Below are 20,003 nucleotides of genomic sequence, written 5' to 3'. Positions count from 1 at the left end.
TCAAAGATCATACACTAAACACAAAACTATCTTCGTTTGATTACTGAAGCAGTTTTTATACACAATAAAGAACTTTTTGGAGTCTTTCTGGAGTTGGTGGCTTCTCTAGGAAGCTATCCAGCTCTGCCGAATTCTAGAAGAAGCTAGACATAGCATTTAATGGTGGTGGTTGGAATTACTATTGTTTTTCCAACAGAACCATGTAAAAAAATGATTCTCCATAGACATTCTTCAACATACATCTAGATACATTTTGTTAGTATTTTTAAGATAAGAAGGAACAATATTTTTTATTAATTTCAGCCTCTTTGATTGGGGTAAAAGAAATCCAGGAGGTCAAACACAGTAACCTACACCTAGATCGATTCCATCAATTCCGTCAATGTTGTTAGAATAGCCAGGGAACAATATTCTGTGTTCAACCCCTTGATCATGGAAAAACGACTTTAGGAGGTCAAACACCTTCCCTAGGTTATAAGTCTCTACAATATGATGTGGTTTCCCCATTAGAACCACAAAGACAAACAATATGTAGAAAGGAGAATATGGTACAATAATTCATCTTTGCCTTGTTGGGAAAATGCCTCTAATAAGGTTAAAATGAAATAAGGTTAGAATGAGCCAAGGCTGAAATCTCTTTTTGCATATCTAATTATTAAACAATATTTATACATTTATCATTGACTCAGGCATATATATCCTCTGATGAGATATTTCAAAAGGAGGATACGAAAAAACTTACAGAGAAGCCTTACAATGCAATTTTGAAATTGTGAAACACAACAATAGCTCACCTACTCTTGGATGAGTGGAGCCTTGGAGTATGAATGAAAATTATGGCTTGATAATGCCCTCTAGGATGCATTTTCATCAGCCTAATACTGGGAAATAATAAACCAATGCCCTCACCAAGAAGGGCAACTCTCCAATAAATGTGGCCTTGTAGCATGATTGCAAAATTTTGTTGGATAATACCCTTTTATTGATAAAAATATTTACATCCCCAAAATTTATGTTTAATTGGAGAACCAAGAAAGGAATGCCAATAAGAATCATTTAACTGATTGGAAAATCTAGAAAAGACCCACTCCTTTCTTAGCAACATCTAAAACTCAAAAAAAAGGAAACATCTAAGGGTAAGAGGGAAACATCTCAATATATTTTCTATATGTAATAATCTAGTTGAGCTTATCTTATATATTTTGTAATTAAATTTATAAATAGAATGTTAGAATGGATTATAAAATGCCCATCTCTCCCTCATAATAAAACTATGGTATTGTTTTCTTGAACTTCTATGTTATTTTCTTCTTTGAATCTACATTGTTATATATGTGATTTTCTAGACAATTGTTTAGATCTACGTGTAGATCAATTGGTATCATAGCATATGATATTGAAATCCATCCACCTCTTTAAAGACCTTTTTTTGGGATTCGTGGTTTAACAATCCAATGACCTTCCTAGTGTGTCCTCCTTGCTTCAAATCCCTATCAAACATTGTAGGTTGGGGTCATACATTTCAATCCCTTTGGTGGGTGAAAATAATGCTACCTCATTAAGAACCCTCAACTAAGGACTCACCAGTCCATGATTTAGCCATGACTCTTCAAGAGCTAATTACTCTATAGCAACAATGGTTCCCTTTAGGGAAAATACCACTGGATACACACTTTCAGTTGCCCAAATTCCTCGTCAAAATCAATGACGAGGCTATTGATTCTTGGCTTTGTAGTCTCTCCACCTATTTCAAAACATGTCCCGCAATGGAAGAGGACATGAAGCTTCCAATTTCCAGTCTACAGTTAGAGGGTCTGGCCCAAACATTGTGGGATACTAAACTCCAGAATATATCCTTGGTTTTCAAGCTTGAAGAACCAACAAAGACCAGATCCACACTATCACATCTTGGGATGACTTCTCTTAGAACTTAAGAGAATGCTTCTATGCCCTAGGATATCTCCTGAATTTGCTTGCCAAATCGTGACAGTGCTGGAAACTATCGAATCAATAAGTGCAAGCTTACATTGATGTCTTTTGGTTGTGCATTCAAATTCATATCTTTGATCTGGAAGAGGTACTAATTATCAAATTTAATTACGGGTTTCTAATGGTTTTTCATCAAGAAGTTGAGTTCTTTGATACAACTTCTTTATAGTACTTCCTTGGACAAGGCCTTTATTCAGGCCTTGGCTATGGAATGTGAAGTGGCTCCATGAAGCTGATCTCCTCAAAACAAAAATAGTCCATCTAATGTTATTCCTTTTAATTTGGCCCCTACCTCATCCCCCACATCTCCTATTACACATTGATGTACATTTCGTCAAACAAACTCACATGATTCTGCAAACGGTTGAACAGTTCAAACTATGCACCCAAACAATACTGGTTTTACAAAAGCAAAGCAACGAAATTCCATTACCTCACTTGTAGTTTTTTTCTCTCGAGAATCCTACCAAAGTAGACCCCTCTCACCCTCATGACTGCTAATGCATCTAGTACCTCCGCTGCACCTTTGTTTACCCATAATTGTCAAAGAAAACATGAGTTGGTGATTTTTATCCTTGAAAACAAGATAATGATATTAAAGAGAATCGCATGGCACAAGGCTTGGTTTGACACCTTAGCCTTTGCACCACTACACACCTAGACCCAAATGAACTCAGTTGGGTCCAAAAGGAAGGCCCTTGTCTTTCCTTCTCTGAATGTTGTGCTATCAACTTTGTTATTGGCCCTTTTTGAGATACTATATCAACTTTGTTATTGGCCCTTTTTGAGATACTATGGCATGTGATGTTCCTCCTCTCGATTGTGCCAATTTGTTACTAGGAATTCCATACCAACAAGCCCAACAAACTATTTATCATGCTAACTATCACTAATATCACGTGCAAAATGAGAGATGCACTTATGTTCTCACAACCTCGACTCTCCAATCAACCCAACCTCCTACTAGCAAAGCTCCCATTAAGAAAGTCAATTTACACCAATGCATTTCTTTTTTTGGTCCACCCTATCAATCGGGACAACCTTACCAACCCAGTACCTCCTCCCATGGATCCACTAGAATTTACATATGGCTTAAGCCAATCCATGGGGCTGCCTCTAGCATGCTCTATTGAAAGAAAAATCGATTGTTTTCTAGGGGTTGTTCTTAAATAGTGAGGCCACCCTATAACATATTTAAATAGAAAGCTCTCTCTTCCCCTTTGGGTCACTGGGGACATTAGCTTTACTAGAACTCGGAGGCTTTAGGGACCCATATTTAGTAGCTTGAGTTTTCTTGGATTTACCAACTCTATCTCCAAATCTAAAGATGTTTCAGTGGGAGAAATGTCAACCAGATATATGAACTTCTCCCCATCAATTACACATTCACGACAACTTCCTGGTAGGTTCTCTATAAGCATTGACATAATCGATCATGACAAGTATCTCACTGAGCTATTCGCTGAATGAAAAGAACTCAATCCTTTTATGAAAGTTTTTCCATAATGTTGTTGACAGCTAACCTAGAAAACAGTGAGTGTAGTTGCGTTGTTGGGCAATTCAACATTTGAGCTATTCACTGAATGAAAAGAACTCAATCCTTTTATGAAAGTTTTTCCATAATGTTGTTGACAGCTAACCTAGAAAACAGTGAGTGTAGTTGCGTTGTTGGGCAATTCAACATTTTTAGACCATGATGGGCCTGAGCATGGTAGCCCGTTGAATCATGCAAGATTAGTTTCAACTAGAGGAGTGGACATGAATCGATGGGTTGCTTACCAATGAGTAAGGTTGAGCATGTTATAGGCATCCCCTCATGGTTGCATTGAACACTAAGTGGAGGTTCTAGTGGACTTATTGTTTAAAAAATATCCTAACTTTAATTTTGTTGGATGTCTCCTTCATCCTAGACACAACTCACTACAACGAGTTGAAGATGCTACTAAATGTCATGTTCTATTCAAAGGAGAGGGTTAAATTAAATACCCTTCAAGGGTAATTTCAATATCCTTGGAGGCCGTGATGAAGGACAAACTACGGTATGAAAATCTCCATGAGGCTCTCCACATCCTTGTGGAGGAGGATGAATTTCCTGCAAGTATTACATATGCCTACTTACTGCATGTGTGAGAGATACTAGAAGAATAGTTGAAATCTGTCAATGAGCCATAATATTTTTTCAAGAAGCAACAATTGAAGAGAGTTGAACATTCTAAATGGTACATTGCAAGAAGATGGTTCATCGATTGTTGGTTTAGTATCTCTAGTCAACAATAGTAACGTAGGAATAAAAATGACAACACGCTAGCAACCATACTTATCATATTTGGTCGGTTGGAAGGGACACACTAGCGCATATCTGGTCGGTGATGGCTCATTAATTGTTGGTTTAGCATCTCTAGTCAACAATAGTAACATAGGAATAAAAAGGAAAACATGCTAGTAACCATACTTATCATATCTGGTTGGTTGGAAGGGACACACTAGCACATATCTGGTCGGTTGGAAGGGACACACTTGCGCAGGCCAAATGGATGACAATAAAAACATTGAAGCGCACTTTCCCTTACTCATTTGGTGGTCGGTTGGAAGGGACACACTTGCGCATGCCAAATGGATGACAATAAAAACATTGAAGCGCACTTTCCCTTACTCATTTGGTGCAGGAAACAGGGATGCTTCCACTCTGTTTGAATTGAGAAACCAAGAAAGACACACCAATCAGAGACATCTAACTGAATAGGCAACCAAGAAAATATGCACTTCTTTTTGGGGAACATCTAAAACTAAAAAAGGGAAACATCTAAAAACTAGTAAAGAGGGAAACATCTCAATATACATCTAAAAACTAGTAAAGAGGGAAACATCTTAATATACATCTCAAAGGGAAACATCTAAAAACTAGTAAAGAAGGGAACATCTCAATATAGATCTAAAAACTAGTAAAGAGGGGAACATCTCAATATACATCTAAAAAACTAAAAACTAGTAAAGAGGGAACATCTCAATATATTTGTCTTATCTAATTATAATAATCTAGTTCATTTTATCTGATATTTTGTAATTAAATTAATAAACATAGTTTTGACATGATAAAATGCTCTCTCCCTCCTAATAAAACGACATTGTTTTATATGTGATTTTCTGGACAATTATTTAGATCTACATGTAGATCATTAATGGTCTTTGGTTTGGAGAAAATAGGACATTTCTCATCAGTGAATCCACTCTTTGGAAATAACGATTTAAAAGGGATCCGCTAATACAAGATCAACCATTCAACACCCCTCAGTTTGTACTTGCTCATCCTCATATCCCATTTAAACTTTGTAGTTGAACAATAATATTTCGTTCAAACTCTACATTTGAAAATTGCCATCGACTACTACTGGTGGGAACCAAAACCAGTTTGTTTTTTGTGCAGGAGAATATGAAGTTTCATTCTTTCATAGGCCGATTTATCATTTTAGGTCATCATCATCATTTAGTTTGTGCAGATATTCCCCATGGAAGGTCACCACTGAGATCCAATCTTATCACAGTCATACATGTCAATACATTCGGTGGATACAATACATTTGGTAGGGTTCATGTGGTATATAGAAAAATCTAACCTTTATCTCCATACATTCGGTAGATACAATACTTTGGAGAACTCAACTATCTGTCACTCAAGGAAATTTACTCCAAAATTACCTTTTTCTAAAAGGCATGGAAAGTCCATTTATGACATATCTCTCACACAATCGCCTTCTAATTAATATTTTCTACGGTTGATTCTATTTGACACGGACGTTTTCTAATTTCCATTTATGATGGCAGACTATTAATTATCAAAATTTGTATTCATCCCAAAGCATTTGAAATTGACTTCTAGACATTTAGAAGTCATGAATTTCAATATAAAATCTCAAATGCATTGGAGTAGATGCAAATTAATGCATATTGACCCACTATTGATTAAGAATTTGCCCAACTCCATTTAAAGTATGTGCTTTAGATAACATTCAGGACGACAACATGCCTATCCCCTACTATTCCAATAAGGTTTCGAATTCAATAGTATGATATATCATGTTCAAATCACCCTTTTTATCACTTTACTGAGAGTGATTCTTTTTAAATATTTGTATATTTATTAAATTTTAGAAAAAAGTATATCCCTTCTTAAAACTCCTTTGTACTAGTAGCTTAAAACTCTTTTGTACTAGTGGCTACTATAATTCATAACTTTTTAGTCAAATTTATAGAAGAACCCAGATTTTTAAAACTCTTTTGTACTAGTGGCTACTATAATTCATAACTTTTTACTCAAATTTCTTTTTCTTCAAATTTATAGAAGAACCCAGTTTTTTTCACTTAAATTTGGTAAAACAATTTCGAAAAAGAATGTGATTTTTTTTGTTGTTCAGAATGCATTTTTGAATCCATAAATGGATTCAACACCTTGAAAAACCCTTGGACACTCCAATTCTGTAGATTAAACAACTTAAACTCAAATTTTTAAAAATTGCTATCATATTCCGATTAAAATTAATCAGAAAACATATTAAAAAAAGTCAAATTACACAATTCATAACTACTATAATTAATATGATTAATATGGTGTGTTATATTATGGCGTCATATAACATTAATTTCAAATATAATTTATATGGTGTGTTATATTATTAATGTCATATAACATTAATTTCAAATAAAATATTTGAAATTGGATGTGCAGTCCCACTCAAGCACATCAGTTTCAAATAAAACATTCAAATTGGATGTGCAGCCACACTGCCACCATGCTCTTGTTTCTGCAGCTGACCACTCATTAATGGGCATGACTACTCCAAGATGTTCTCTTCATAAATATGGAAAAAAAGCCGCAAAATATATAAATCTTTATATTGTTTGATCGAAAAAGCCAAAGTACGCAATTCATAACTAATATAATTCATATGATGTATTATATTACGGTGTGTCATATACTGTTAATTTCAAATAAAATATTTGAAGTTGGATGTGCAGCCCACATCAGTTTCAAATAAAACATTGAAATTGGATGTGCAGCCCACAGTTTCAAATAAAACATTGAAATTGGATGTGCAGCCCACATCAGTTTCAAATAAAACATTGAAATTGGATGTGCAGCCACACTGCCACCATGCTCTTGTTTGTGCAGCTGACCACTCATTAATAGACATGACTTCTTCAAGATGTTCTCTTCATAAATATGGATCTTTATATTATTTTATCATTAACATAAACCTAAACGTAAGCATTTTTTTAAGATGCCTCTATGGAAATAGACCTAAAGATGTTGTGAATAAGGAATAAGTTACCATGGGTTGTTTTTTATTTTCTCTTTTTCTTATTCACAAAAAGTCTTCCTCGTTCTCTCAAGTTTCTGTTCTAAAATGTATGCCTTCATTTGAAAGGAATTTTGACTGTAATCATCTCTATCATTCCCATTCCTTGGAGGTATATCTTTGAATTATCGGAGATTTAATAGTTCTTTTATATCTTTCTATCCTTGCAAAAAAACAATCTAATACAAACAAAAATAAGAAATATAATACAAGTGATTTATTAACTCAACACTTCTTTAATATTGTCACAACCTTCCTATATTTTAGTCATTTAGAATTACTATCGGTGACTTGAGCCATAGTGGTGCATATTTTCTGACAGGAGATGGGGGAGCTAATAACACATGTCTCATATTTGGGAAGTAGAATTTAGTTGTCGAACTCATTTTTTAATGGCAGAAATGCTACTCCTCAAGAGCTACTTTTGAGACGTATGAATGCGAATATGATTTATGTTTGTAGTTTATTAAATGTTTAGATTATCCATTTTTATGTAATTTAGTTTGAACCTACATAATTGTGGCATGCACTACCTCAAACAACTTACAAGTCTGGCAGGTTACCGAGATAAGGATAGCTGATGATTCCTTGGATTGGATGGGAGTCTTTAGAAATTATTTCATCTCTGCAGAGCTCTCTCACGTCTCCAATAAGATACGTCAAAAAATCTCTGAATGTATTCATGATTAATTCTACTTTAATGTTTTGTGCATTTCGTTATAAGATGATAAGCTACTTTTGATAAGATGATAAGATGATGATGAGTTCCTAGGTATGTGTGATTTAATAAAGATGATAAGATGATGATGAGTTCCTAGGTATGTGTGATTTAATAACTTCAACGTTTTCAAATTGAGAAGAAGATTCATGTTAATTGGGAAGCTTGGCATGGCCATGGAAGATTGATGGTGGCCGAAAAGCTTGGCATGGCTAGATGGAAGATTCATGTTAATTGGAAAGCTTGGCATGGGTGGGGAAGATTGATGGTGGCCGAAAAGCTTGGCATGGCTGGATTGAAGATTCATGTTAATTGGGAAGCTTAGCATGGGTGGGGAAAATTGATGGTTGTTGAAAATCTTGGCATGGGTGGATGTATGGGTATGTTTTTGCATGTCATCAAGTACTATTGGGATCTAAGATAAGGTGTATGAAATAGCTAATAGGCTTGTAAATATTGCTAGCCTTAAAGAAGTTGGGAAAATAAGGTGTACCCTAACTTATTTTCCCCATTTCTTTAAGGTGAGCAATATTTACAAGGTTATCTACTATTTAATATATCCTATGAGTACACCATATTTTCCCTGCTTCTTTAAGTCGAGGAATATTTAAAAGGCTACCAGTTATTCAATACACCCTATCTTAGATCCTACCAGTACTTGATGGCATGCAGACACATGCACATACATCTAGCTTGTCAAGCTTTCCGGTGACCATGAATCTTCGTATCAATTTGAAAACCCCAAGGTTATTAACTCATAGCTGACGAAGATCCCATTCGCATCTGCTTGCATCTCCAATTTCCCATCACACTTTGAATTCTAATATAAGGTATATTAAATAGCAGATAGCCTTGTAAATATTGCTAGCTTACCTTACAAGTGATAGTAAAATCCAGTCGATTTGAAAAGCCTTCGCCAAACGTATATGCCAAACGCGTATGTGATAAAGAAAGATCTGTGTGGACGGGGTCGGAAGCATAATCCCATTTTGGGTCCCGAACTTGAGATTATCTATAGGTCACTCTGTTCTTATCCTAACTCCCTCCATCCAAAAGTCAAAGGTTGGAACTTGAAAACGCTTCCTCTCCCGGTGGTCGAGGAAGAGGATAAGGTAACACTTATATCACAGAATTAAGAATTGAGAATAATGTGTAGTGAAAAAACAACTTATTACATAACAATAGTGTATAATTTTTTTTTCACAAGCTTAAAAAAAAACAGAACACATGGAGGCTACAACTTCTTTAACCGTAGTGAAAAATAAGATTTTATAAAGTTTTACAAAGACTGTCTTTTTACAAAAGAGTAGAAACTGGTTTTAAGCGCCCACCAATATCTTCTCCAAACATCTAAACAAAATTGAAACTAAATTATGGAATATATTTTTTAATAATACCTACATTTTATTTTTATCCATGGCAGGGAGTCAAAACATTAAAATTATATAATAAAATAAGTGCACAATTCACATATTTATTGTGCAGTGTCCTCCTTCCTGCATGTAATATACCAAGCAGTAATGTTTACACCAACTGATGTTGACTTCTAGTTACGAATTTCTTGAGGAGGCGAAAGCTTGTACAATGATCACCAACCTAAAACTTCATTTACTTCCACATCCCTTCAGCTCGTTGAAAAATTTGCAATTTGAATTTCTCATACTTTCTAGGCATGGGACAGTCATGTTCAGTTAATGAAGTAGTTGGGATTAATTTTCAACATTGAGAGTCATTTTTATATTTTTTTGAAAATTTGAGAAGGTTTTGGAATCTGATTGATAATTCTTATGAAGATGATAAACTACCTTTTAACAATTATTTTTATTTGGTCTTTAAATTTTGGGAAAATTTTGGAATTTGATTGATAAGATTTTCTAAATGTATTTATGTTTTATTCTTCATTCATTGTTTTTTGTAATTCATGATTTATTATTCATTCATTGCTTTATGCATTTCACTGGCTTTCTGAATTTCACTATTTTTACACAATTTTTGTGAGGATGAAAAGCTAGCATTCCACAACTGTGATTATCTAGGTTTTGGGAATATTTTGGAATTTCAAGAAGATGAATGAGGTAATAAAAAATCAACCACACTACTTTTGTCCATTAGATTCTGAAATATTCCTAAAATCTTCAATCAATCAAAATGGTGCACTAGTGTCCATCATATTCCAAAATATTCTAAAATATAGAATCATGTTTTAGCTAAAATGTTCCAATGCCTCTTTATTTATTTCTATGCCCACACAAAGTATGCCATATTCCCTTTCTTTCATCTCATGCAATGGCCTAGTTAATAAAATAGTTAACAAATTTGGTTTTATTTTATTGTTTTATTGTGTCATAGTTGTTTACCGATGAGAAGTCAATGCCCTCTTTGGAGATGTATTTTTGAATCTTGACGGTCATAGTAATGCGTTCTTTTTTTCTCGAATGGAAAAATCCATGTCCTTGTTGGAGAATCTAATTCCAACCACTTGCTAAGTGCCACATCTGTCCATCTTGGTGTCCTAGTTCAATTTTATTTTTTCTAGTTTAGTTTAGTCTCACTGTAGTCATTTATTGTTGATGTCCCCAATGTAATCTTATTTAACTGATTCGTAATACTAAGAAGAACAATCCTCTACTCCACAATTTGCATTTCTTATCATGGTATCAAAGCACTAGGTCGCATAAGACTCCAGAGAGAGTAGCACTTCAATTTTTTTTTTGGGCTCACAAAGAAGAAGCAAGGGTCATGAGAGGCCGAGGAGGAGGTGTGAAAGAACCTTGAATTACACACCTCTGAAGAAGAGGAAGTGTGTTAAATTTAAATTTTTTACAATTTTGTAAGTTTGAACACTTTTTGAAGTTGAGCTATAAATAAGATTACGTTGGAAACATTAGTGATAAATGACTGGAGTGAAACTCGACTAAAATTGACTAACTAAAATTGAACTGGGACACTTAGATGGATGGTTTTTACACCTAACAGGTGGTTGGAACTATATTCTCCAACACTCCCCCATAATGTAAACCACATAAAAATTCAATTAAGATGCATGTTGGTCTATGTCTCAACTAGGCTTACAATAAAAAAAATTGACTTCAACTACACTTACTTTTTTTTTTCTCTTCTTCCAGATCCTATAGCCTCTAAATTGTTTCAACATTTTCTTCTTGTTGTATCCTTTAAACCTTAGTTTATTCATTTTCTGGTGCAGGTCTTCCACCATTCTAGGGTGTGTAAGCATGTCCTAGATTTCTTCAAAAAACGGCTTGTATGTGGGCTGCTACACATATTATCTTCTGTAGTGCGCTTTTCATCATCAATCTGCTGCAACATAAGATGAGAATAAAATTTAATCTCTTCAAAACTCCAATACTTGAAAATTTCATTAATGTGTTCATCATGCATGCTGTCTTCAACATTCATTTCTAGCTTCTATGCAGACTTTATCAAAGCATGGTGTTGCAAGCCATGCTTCAAGGAAATTTAAGTCTTCTTCATAATCATCATGTTTACATGCACATTGGAAATCAATGGTAAGTGTAAACACATCTGCAAAACCATATTGGTTATGTTCCTTTTGCTCTATAATGAGAGGTTTCACCTATTGTGTTTCTTTCTCTGCCTTTGCATATGTCTTTGTTCTCTCTTTGTGGGCTTCCTTCTTGTTGTCTACCTGTATCTTTGTCTTTGTTTCTACCTCTATTTCTCCCACTTTTGTACTAACTTGTGTTGTTGTAGACATGTTTTCATCCACTTGGTTTTTAGATTCAAGTGGGATTACCTCACCAAACAACATCATGTCAATATGATGTTTTTGTTGCATCATCCACAACCATTCATCTTTAGCCAATAATTCTTCATCAAAGTTTACATCAACAATATTAATTGTTGGATTCACCATAGCATTGACTGCTTCAATGGAAGCTTCACTATCATCAACAAGCTCTGTTGCTGGATTCACCAAACTATCATCAGCAAGCTCTGTTGCTAGAATCATCAAATTGTTATCAGCAAGCTCTGTTGCTAGAATCACAAAATTTTTATCCACTTGTGGTTGTGCACAATGGAGTTCACCAACATCTATGTGGTCCTTCTCTGTGCTTCTCCAAATTCTTCACTCATCATCCACTTGTGGCTGAGCAAAGTGGGATTCACCAAACTCTTCATATTCATCTGGATTACTCCCCCTTACACGAAAACTCTTCTTAAGGGTATCGTAGGCTTCCTTGGTTGTCTTTGCTTCTCATAATAAAAAATAATCAAACATCTCCTAATGTTGCTTCGAATTTCTTAGCCTCTTGGATTTTCCCATTTGTTGAGCGCTTACATAATGCATCTCAACAAACAAATCGACCTGCACACGTAGTGGTTTCCTACAATAAAAATGCCTCTATGGTGGCTTATCTATTGCTTAGTTTCAAAACGGGTCTAAAAATTCTCTACAAAGGAAATACTTTCACATGCAAAAAAAAAAAAACTTTCACAAAGTTTTAACAGATTCTTTCACAAATCCTCCTTTTTCTTAAATATTACTATGCCCACAACTCATTTCTAGTTTTTAATGAAGACCTTTAAATATGACAAAGCCTCTTAAAATAAAACCCCCTTAAAAATTCGAATAAAGAAATTTCAAAAACCTTTTCAAAATACTATATGAAAACTATGGAGGACTCCACTTTTTTTAAATATTCACGTGTAACTTTTAATGTCTCATGTGGTGATGAGACAAAAATATTTCCACGCATGACAACACATTGAAAAAAACAAGGCACAAAAAAATCATTTCATGAGTCCTTTCTCCCTTTACATCATGAACCTTCATGGATTTCTTCATTTGACCATCTCAGATTCCTTCATTTGACCGTTCACCAGCTTAAACAAAAATCGAATTACGGTTTGAAAAAAAGAACGTTAACACTCTTCAACGTTTGTGCGGCTCCAATGAATTTTTCTACGCAATTTTGCGCACTCGTTCAATTGACGGAGTGCATCAACTTTAAAAATTTAACAATTTCGTGAGTTTGAACACTTGCACACTTTCTTTTTTGTTGGGGTGTGAAACTAACGCACTAGGCTCTCTTGACAGATGCACAATTGATGCACTTATTCTTCTTCACATGTGCAGAATTCATGATGATTTTTCACTTTCTCCTCGACATCTCACAACCCTTGCTTCTTCTTTGCTAGCCCAAAAAAAAATTGAAGCACTACTCTCTCTGAAGTCTTTTGCGACCTAGTGCTATGATACCATGACAAAGTGCGTCAATTGCGCATATGTAAAGAGACACTAGTGTGTCAGTTTCACACCTCAGCAAAAAGAAAACTATGCAAAATGTCTTAAAGTTACGAATTGTAGGAATTTTGAAATTGACACACTCCGTCAATTGAACGAGTGTGCAAATCTGCGCAAAAAAAGCCATCGGAACCACGCAAACATTGAAGAGCATTTTAAAAATGAAGAACATTTTTTTCTTGAAACCGTTAAGTCAATTTTTGTTTAAGATGGTTGTTGGGTATGGAATCCCCCAAGGCATGTTTTGGGGCTTAAAGCCCAAGTTTTGACCGAATCTGGTTGTAAAAGCTCCGCGAATTGTGGGTGCAGGGTGCGAAAGTATGATAGAGTCACACGGTTGTCCACCCTAGATTTTGTAATGTAATATCGGCTGGATAGACCTACCCATGGTCCACGGACCATGGGATTGTAATAGACAAAAGCTCTAAGTGTAGAAGATAACCAATAACTAAGAGAATAGAAGCATGAAAAGTCTAAGTCATTGAGTCGAAGTGTAAAGTGTGTCTGTGAGTCATAGAGTAGGAGAAGGCTCTGCAGCTAAGTGCGCAAAGGCCTAGTAGTCCGCAGCTGAGTGTGCGGACCCCTATAGCTGAGTGCGAAGGGTAGGTCGAGTCTGTAACTGTTGGAAGAATCAATAAAGAGAAGTTTCGCTATAATTCTGTGTATCTTTTCCTGGTTTAATGCATGATTAGATATAATTTGCAAGTATACTATTTATTTACTACGCGAACCTGTATGAATGTTTTGTATCGTTAAATATAACTTAAGAAATTTATGTAGGCGAAGGTGGTTAATTAATACTAGAAGATAAATAAGGTATCGGGAAATAGCGCAGAGCGTGAAACAACCCCTCGTTAGGGCTGCGTGAAGGCACCGCGCAGGAACAAACAAAGGATGAGTTGAGCCTCTTAGACATCTCTACGGTGTGAAAACCTAGTTCTAGCACCCTCCCATAATACTGCGGGTGATGCAGGAGCATCCAGACTTAGTCAGCAATGTGAAAACTTGTTCACATGTTGTGGCTAAAAGAGGTTGAAATTCATTGACCTGGTTGGTAAAAAGCAATTTTTATTGAGAGGGTTGGATCTCTTAAGAAATTTGTTATAATTCATTATTGTAATAAGTTAGAGACTATCTTATTTTAGATTTAGAGATAGAGTTGTTAGCATAGGTGTGAAGAAGAGCTAGTAAGTAGAAGATTGCTGTTAGATCTATTAAAAATAGAGATTTGTTGTTAGATATGGTTAGAGTGTTTATCAATTGATAAAAGGAAGGAAAATGTAATGAGCGAGAGGTTGAGTGGAGCGAGAGGATAGAGCGAGTGTTTGGAATGCATTTTTTGGAGACAGAGGTCTTTTTCCCTGTGTAATCTGGCCTAAGGCCGAGACTTTGTATTGTTATTGTGAATAAAACAGTATTGTGTGCATCATTCTATAACCAGCCCATGGAGGCCTTGAATGCTTGGTTTTCCTCTGAATTCAGATAATATTGATGTTGGCCTGTGTTTTTCATATGTTTTAATGGAGATCTGGTGTTAAGGGATCGATTGGTGAGCGCATTCCATCATTCTGGTTTCGCAGGCAGAAAAACCCAAATACACTAAGTATCAGGCTCAAAACACGTTTAAACAGAGAATCCGAACTTCAAATCCTTTAGACAGAGGTTTTGAATGCCCATCGGGTCCGTAGAAACCCAAATCACATCGCCCCTGTGTATTCCCTTGTCGCATCGCCAAAATCCATTTACACTGGAAAATCACACTAAACACTTAGCAGATTCATTGAAGCGGACTTGAAATATTATAAATCGCGCTTTTGGACGTTATCGGGTCCGATCTATAATCGCATTACTGCAAAGGAAGGGAACCGGCTTGTAATTGGCAAATTCTGATAGCGCGACATACTTGGACCCGAAACAGTATAGGTGTGATTGTATAGCCTATCAGATCCGTAAGGCTATCACATCGGAGGTTTAGTGGGGAGGCAGATATATATTAAAGCGGCCATTGCAAATCGCTGATAGTGATAGAAATATCACATTGGACCTCCATAGCGCTGATAGTTGGGAGCTAATGGAACCCCGATCGCTGATATTGCGATTGGATCCTAATTGTTTGATCGGTCAGATCTAGATTCGCAGCACTAATGCATATAATTGGTTGAAAAGGCATTAAAGTGCAGTTTTAACATTATTGAAGGCTTTTGGGTACCGAAAGGGGAAAACCTCATTTTTAAGATTTTTCAAAGGCTTTTCAGTTTCAATAGGGAAGGAGCCTATATTTTGTGTAAAAGGGGTTTTCGGTAGGGTGATTGTTGGGTTTTACAAATCCATTTGTGGGTTTTATTAAACCATTGTTTCCGCTGCACCATTTTTGGTATCGGAGCAGAAGAAAGAGTTGTTTGTAGCAAAGATGTCGCTAAGGAGAGGAATTGGTCGAGGAAGACCAAATCCAAATGCAATTCTATTGGAAGAGGTGCAGAGTCTGTGTGCACGAATGGAGTCAATTGAGACTGCTTAGAGGAGAGCGCCTAATGATGGAGCTGAGAGCTCTTCATAAGAATCTGCTGCAGAAGTGGAGGAAGCAGAGGAAGACAATGAAATTGCCAAAGTCATCAAGATGTTAGTAAAGGTAGGAAGAAAACCTAAGGTGGAGATCCCTATGTATGAAGGGAGTCTGAATGCAGAGGAGCTTATGGATTGGATCAGATCCATAGACTAGTACTTTGACTATGAAGAGGCTGAAGAGAAGAAGATGGTGAAGTTTGTAGTCACCAGATTGAAGGGTCATGTAGCCATCTAGTGGGACGAGGTACAGACGTCAAGAATGAGGAATGAGAAATCCAAGATCAAGCAGTGGGACAAAATGGTAAGTAAAATGAAAGCAATTTTTTTTTCCTAAAGACTATCGTTTGAATTTTTTTAAGCAATTGCAAAATTTAAAGCAGAAAGGAATGTCTGTTAAGGAGTATACAGAATAATTTTATAGATTGAGTATTAGAGTAGTGCATGTAGAAGATGATGTGGAAAAGATAGCTAGATATATAAATGGTTTAAGGTATGATATACAAGATGAGATTAGCTTGTTAAGTTTGAAAACTATTAAGGATGTGTATAAAGCAAGCTTGAAGGTAGAAGAGAAGATCTTAAGAAAGCACAGTCAAAGGAACAGAGGAAGGAGCTCAGTGAGGTAGAGGAGCTACCAGATCAAGAGGACAACAACATCAACATGAAACAGGAAGCTCAAGTAGCAGACCACCACAGAGGGGTGAAGCTAACAGAGGAAGATTTGCGCCCAGAGGAAGAGGGCGAGGAAGAGATGTTCGATGTTATACATGTGGAGAGTGGGGACATATGTCATGGGACTATCCTCATAACAAATCAACAAGTCAGAGGAATGCAGATGTGGCTGAGGCAAAGCCAGAACCACCTCGACTTGTGGAGAAAGAAGAGCCCCCTGAAGAAGGTGAATCACTGTTACTAAGAAGAACTTTGCTGAGTGCAGAGAAGGAGACTGGAGAACTTGCGCAGAGGAAGAACTTGTTTAGAAACACTTGTGAATCAAAAGGTAATCGTTGTAAGCTAATAATTGACAGTGGTAGCACTGACAATCTTGTGTCCACAGAGATGGTCGATAAGCTTGGGTTAGCAAAGACAGTACATCCTGCACCCTACAGAGTGTCTTGGTTACAGAAGGGGCATCAAGTCATTGTGACAGAACAATGCAATGTTGAGATACAAATCGGTACGTATAAGGATGTGATTTTATGCGATGTAATGCCCATGGATGTATGTCATATATTATTGGGGAGACCGTGGCAGTTTGATCAGAAAGCGGTTCATGACGGGAGGAGAAACACCTATACCATAGAGAAGGATGGAACTAAGCACACATTGTTGCCATTGAAGAATGATGATGATAAAGGGACGCCTGGAAATAGCATTATGTTGATAAGCGGAAAAGAATTGCTACAGGAGGTAGTGAAAAGTGAGCAGTTGCATTTTGCTATCATAGGAAGGCCAAAGGTAATCTTAACTTCCACAAATTTAGATGATTTTCTTGAAGAAGTTAAAGTTTTGTTAGATGAATTTGTTGATATCATTGTGGATGAATTGCTGAATACCTTACCACTGATTAGAAGTATTAGCCATCACATCGATCTAATACCAGGGGAAAGTTTACCAAATAAAGTTACGTATAGACTAACTCCTCAAGAGAGCGTAGAAGTTGGAAGGCAAGTAAAGGAGCTGATGGATAAGGGGTTGATCAGAGAAAGCCTCAGTCCATGTGTTGTACCAACAGTATTCAGTCCGAAGAATGGAGGAGAGTGGCGCATGTGCATAGATTCCAGAGCTATCAACAAGATCACAATCAGGTATAGATTTCCTTTGCCAAGAATGGATGATTTAATGGACTATCTGAGTGGATCAAAATACTTTACTAAAATAGACTTGAAAAGTGGATATCATCAAATAAGAATCCGAGAAGGTGATGAATGGAAAACTACATTCAAAACAAATAGTGGATTGTATGAGCGGTTGGTAATGCCTTTTGGGCTCACTAATGCACCCAGCACATTTATGAGGTTAATGAACAAAGTCTTAAAGGATTATGTAGGCAAATTTGTCATTGTTTACCTTGATGATATTTTGGTTTTTAGTAAAAGTAAAGAGGAGCATTTAGAGCATCTTAAGTTGGTCCTAAGAACTCTACAGAAGGAGAAACTACTAATCAATTTGAAGAAGTGTAGTTTCATGAAGGAGGAGCTAGTGTACTTGGGATTTGTAGTTTCCAAAGAGGGCTTGAAGATGGATCTAGAAAAGGTCCAAGAAATTTGGAACTAGCCTACTCCCATAAGCATATTTGAGGTAAGTTGCTTCCATGGACTTGCAAGTTTTTACAAAAAGTTTATAAGAGGTTTTAGTCAAGTTTGTTCAGCAATCCTTGAGACAATCAAGGAGATCAATCAACCATTTCAATGGACATAAGAAGTAGACAAAAACTTTAATTTGCTGAAGAATAAGATCACAGAGGAGCCAATTTTAGCATTTCCTAATTTTGAGAAAGTCTTTCAAGTAGAAACAGATGCAAGTGGAGTTGCAGTTGGTGCAGCTCTGAGTCAGGAGCAAAGGCCAATAGCATATTTCAGTGAGAAACTAAATGATGCAAAGAATAAATATTCTTCTTATGACAAGGAGTTTTACACTATTGTATAGGCTTTGAAAAAGTGGAGACATTACTTGTTGCCAAAAGAATTCATCTTATATTCAGACAATCATGCTCTATAGTTTATCAATAACCAGCCAATGCTAAATCAGAAGCATGCCAAGTCGGTAGAATTTCTACAAAGTTTTACTTTTGTAATAAAGCATAAGAGTGGTAATTCTAATAAAGTAGTAGATGCATTGAGCAGGGTAAGTTTTATTATGCAAGAGTTCAAAGTGGGTGTTGTAGGGTTTGAGGAAATGATAGAAATGTACAAGGATGATGAAGATTTTAGAGATATCTACACAATAGTTCAAAATCCAATGAGCCATAACAGAAGTCAGTGGTTGGACTACCTCATTCAAGGAGGCCTATTATTTAAAAGAAACAAGTTATGTATTCCCAAATGTTCCATGAGGGAGAACATAATCAAGGAGAAACATAGTGGAGGGTTATCTAGTCATTTTGGACAAGATAAAACCTTCACTCAGGTGAATGCCTTTTATTATTGGCCAAAAATGCAAACTGATGTTAAAAAGGTTGTTGAGAAATTCAGGATATGCCAGCATGCCAAAGGAAGGAGTCAAAATATAGTATTGTATCAACCATTGCCTATACCAGATCGACTGTGGGATCCAGTTAGCATGGACTTTGTTCTGGGTTTACCAAAAACTCAGAGAGGAAATGATTCTATTTATGTTGTAGTAGATAGATTTTCTAAAATGGCACATTTCATTGCTTGTAGGAAAACTAGTGATGCAACACACATAGCTAATTTATTCTTTTCATAGATTGTAAGATTGCATTGTTTACCTGTAAGTATTGTATCAGATCGAGATGCCAAGTTTGTAGGGCATTTCTAGAGGACTCTATGGAAGAAACTGGGAGCTAACCTCAGTTTTAGTTCAGCATACCATCTTCAAGCAGATGGACAAACTGAAGTAGTGAATAGGAGCTTAGGGAATATATTAAGTAGCTTAGTATATCAGAATCCCAAATAGAGGGATTTGGCATTAGCTCAAGCTGAGTTTGCTTACAATGATACACCAAACCGGAGCACTGGAATGAGTACATTTCAAGTTGTCTTTGGAATGCATCTGAGAGGTGTGTATGAGCTTAGGGATTTGGGAAAACAGGAAGCTAGGAGTGCAAGCACAGAAGAATTTGCAGAACAAATGTAAAGATTACAGGAAGAAGTCAAAGGAAAATTGCAGGAAAGCAACAACAAATACAAGCAGAGAGCAAATCTGAAAAGAAGAGAGAAATAATTCCAAGTGGGAGACTCAGTGATGGTGCATTTGAGGAAGGAGAGATTTCATACTAAAACTTACAACAAATTGAAAATGAAAAATATAGGACCTTGTAAAATTATAAGAAGATTTTCAGCCAATGTGTATGAGACTGAGTTGCTAGAAGGGATTGGAATATCTGCCATTTTTAATGCTGCAGATT

At 36.1% G+C, this 20,003-nt stretch overlaps 1 pseudogene; it reads left to right on the top strand.

The window, feature by feature from the left end:
* Positions 1 to 3,333: 3,333 nt before the first annotated feature.
* LOC149140297 (KH domain-containing protein At5g56140-like) lies at positions 3,334 to 4,297 on the top strand (annotated as a pseudogene).
* Positions 4,298 to 20,003: the final 15,706 nt, after the last annotated feature.

Source organism: Pinus tabuliformis, chromosome X (genome assembly GCF_031772625.1).
Source record: "Pinus tabuliformis cultivar Carrire ecotype Pingquan chromosome X, CPIR1, whole genome shotgun sequence".
Taxonomy (NCBI): Eukaryota; Viridiplantae; Streptophyta; class Pinopsida; order Pinales; family Pinaceae; genus Pinus; species Pinus tabuliformis.
Note: the sequence above shows the minus strand (reverse complement) of the source record. Positions and strands in the feature narration are given on the sequence as shown.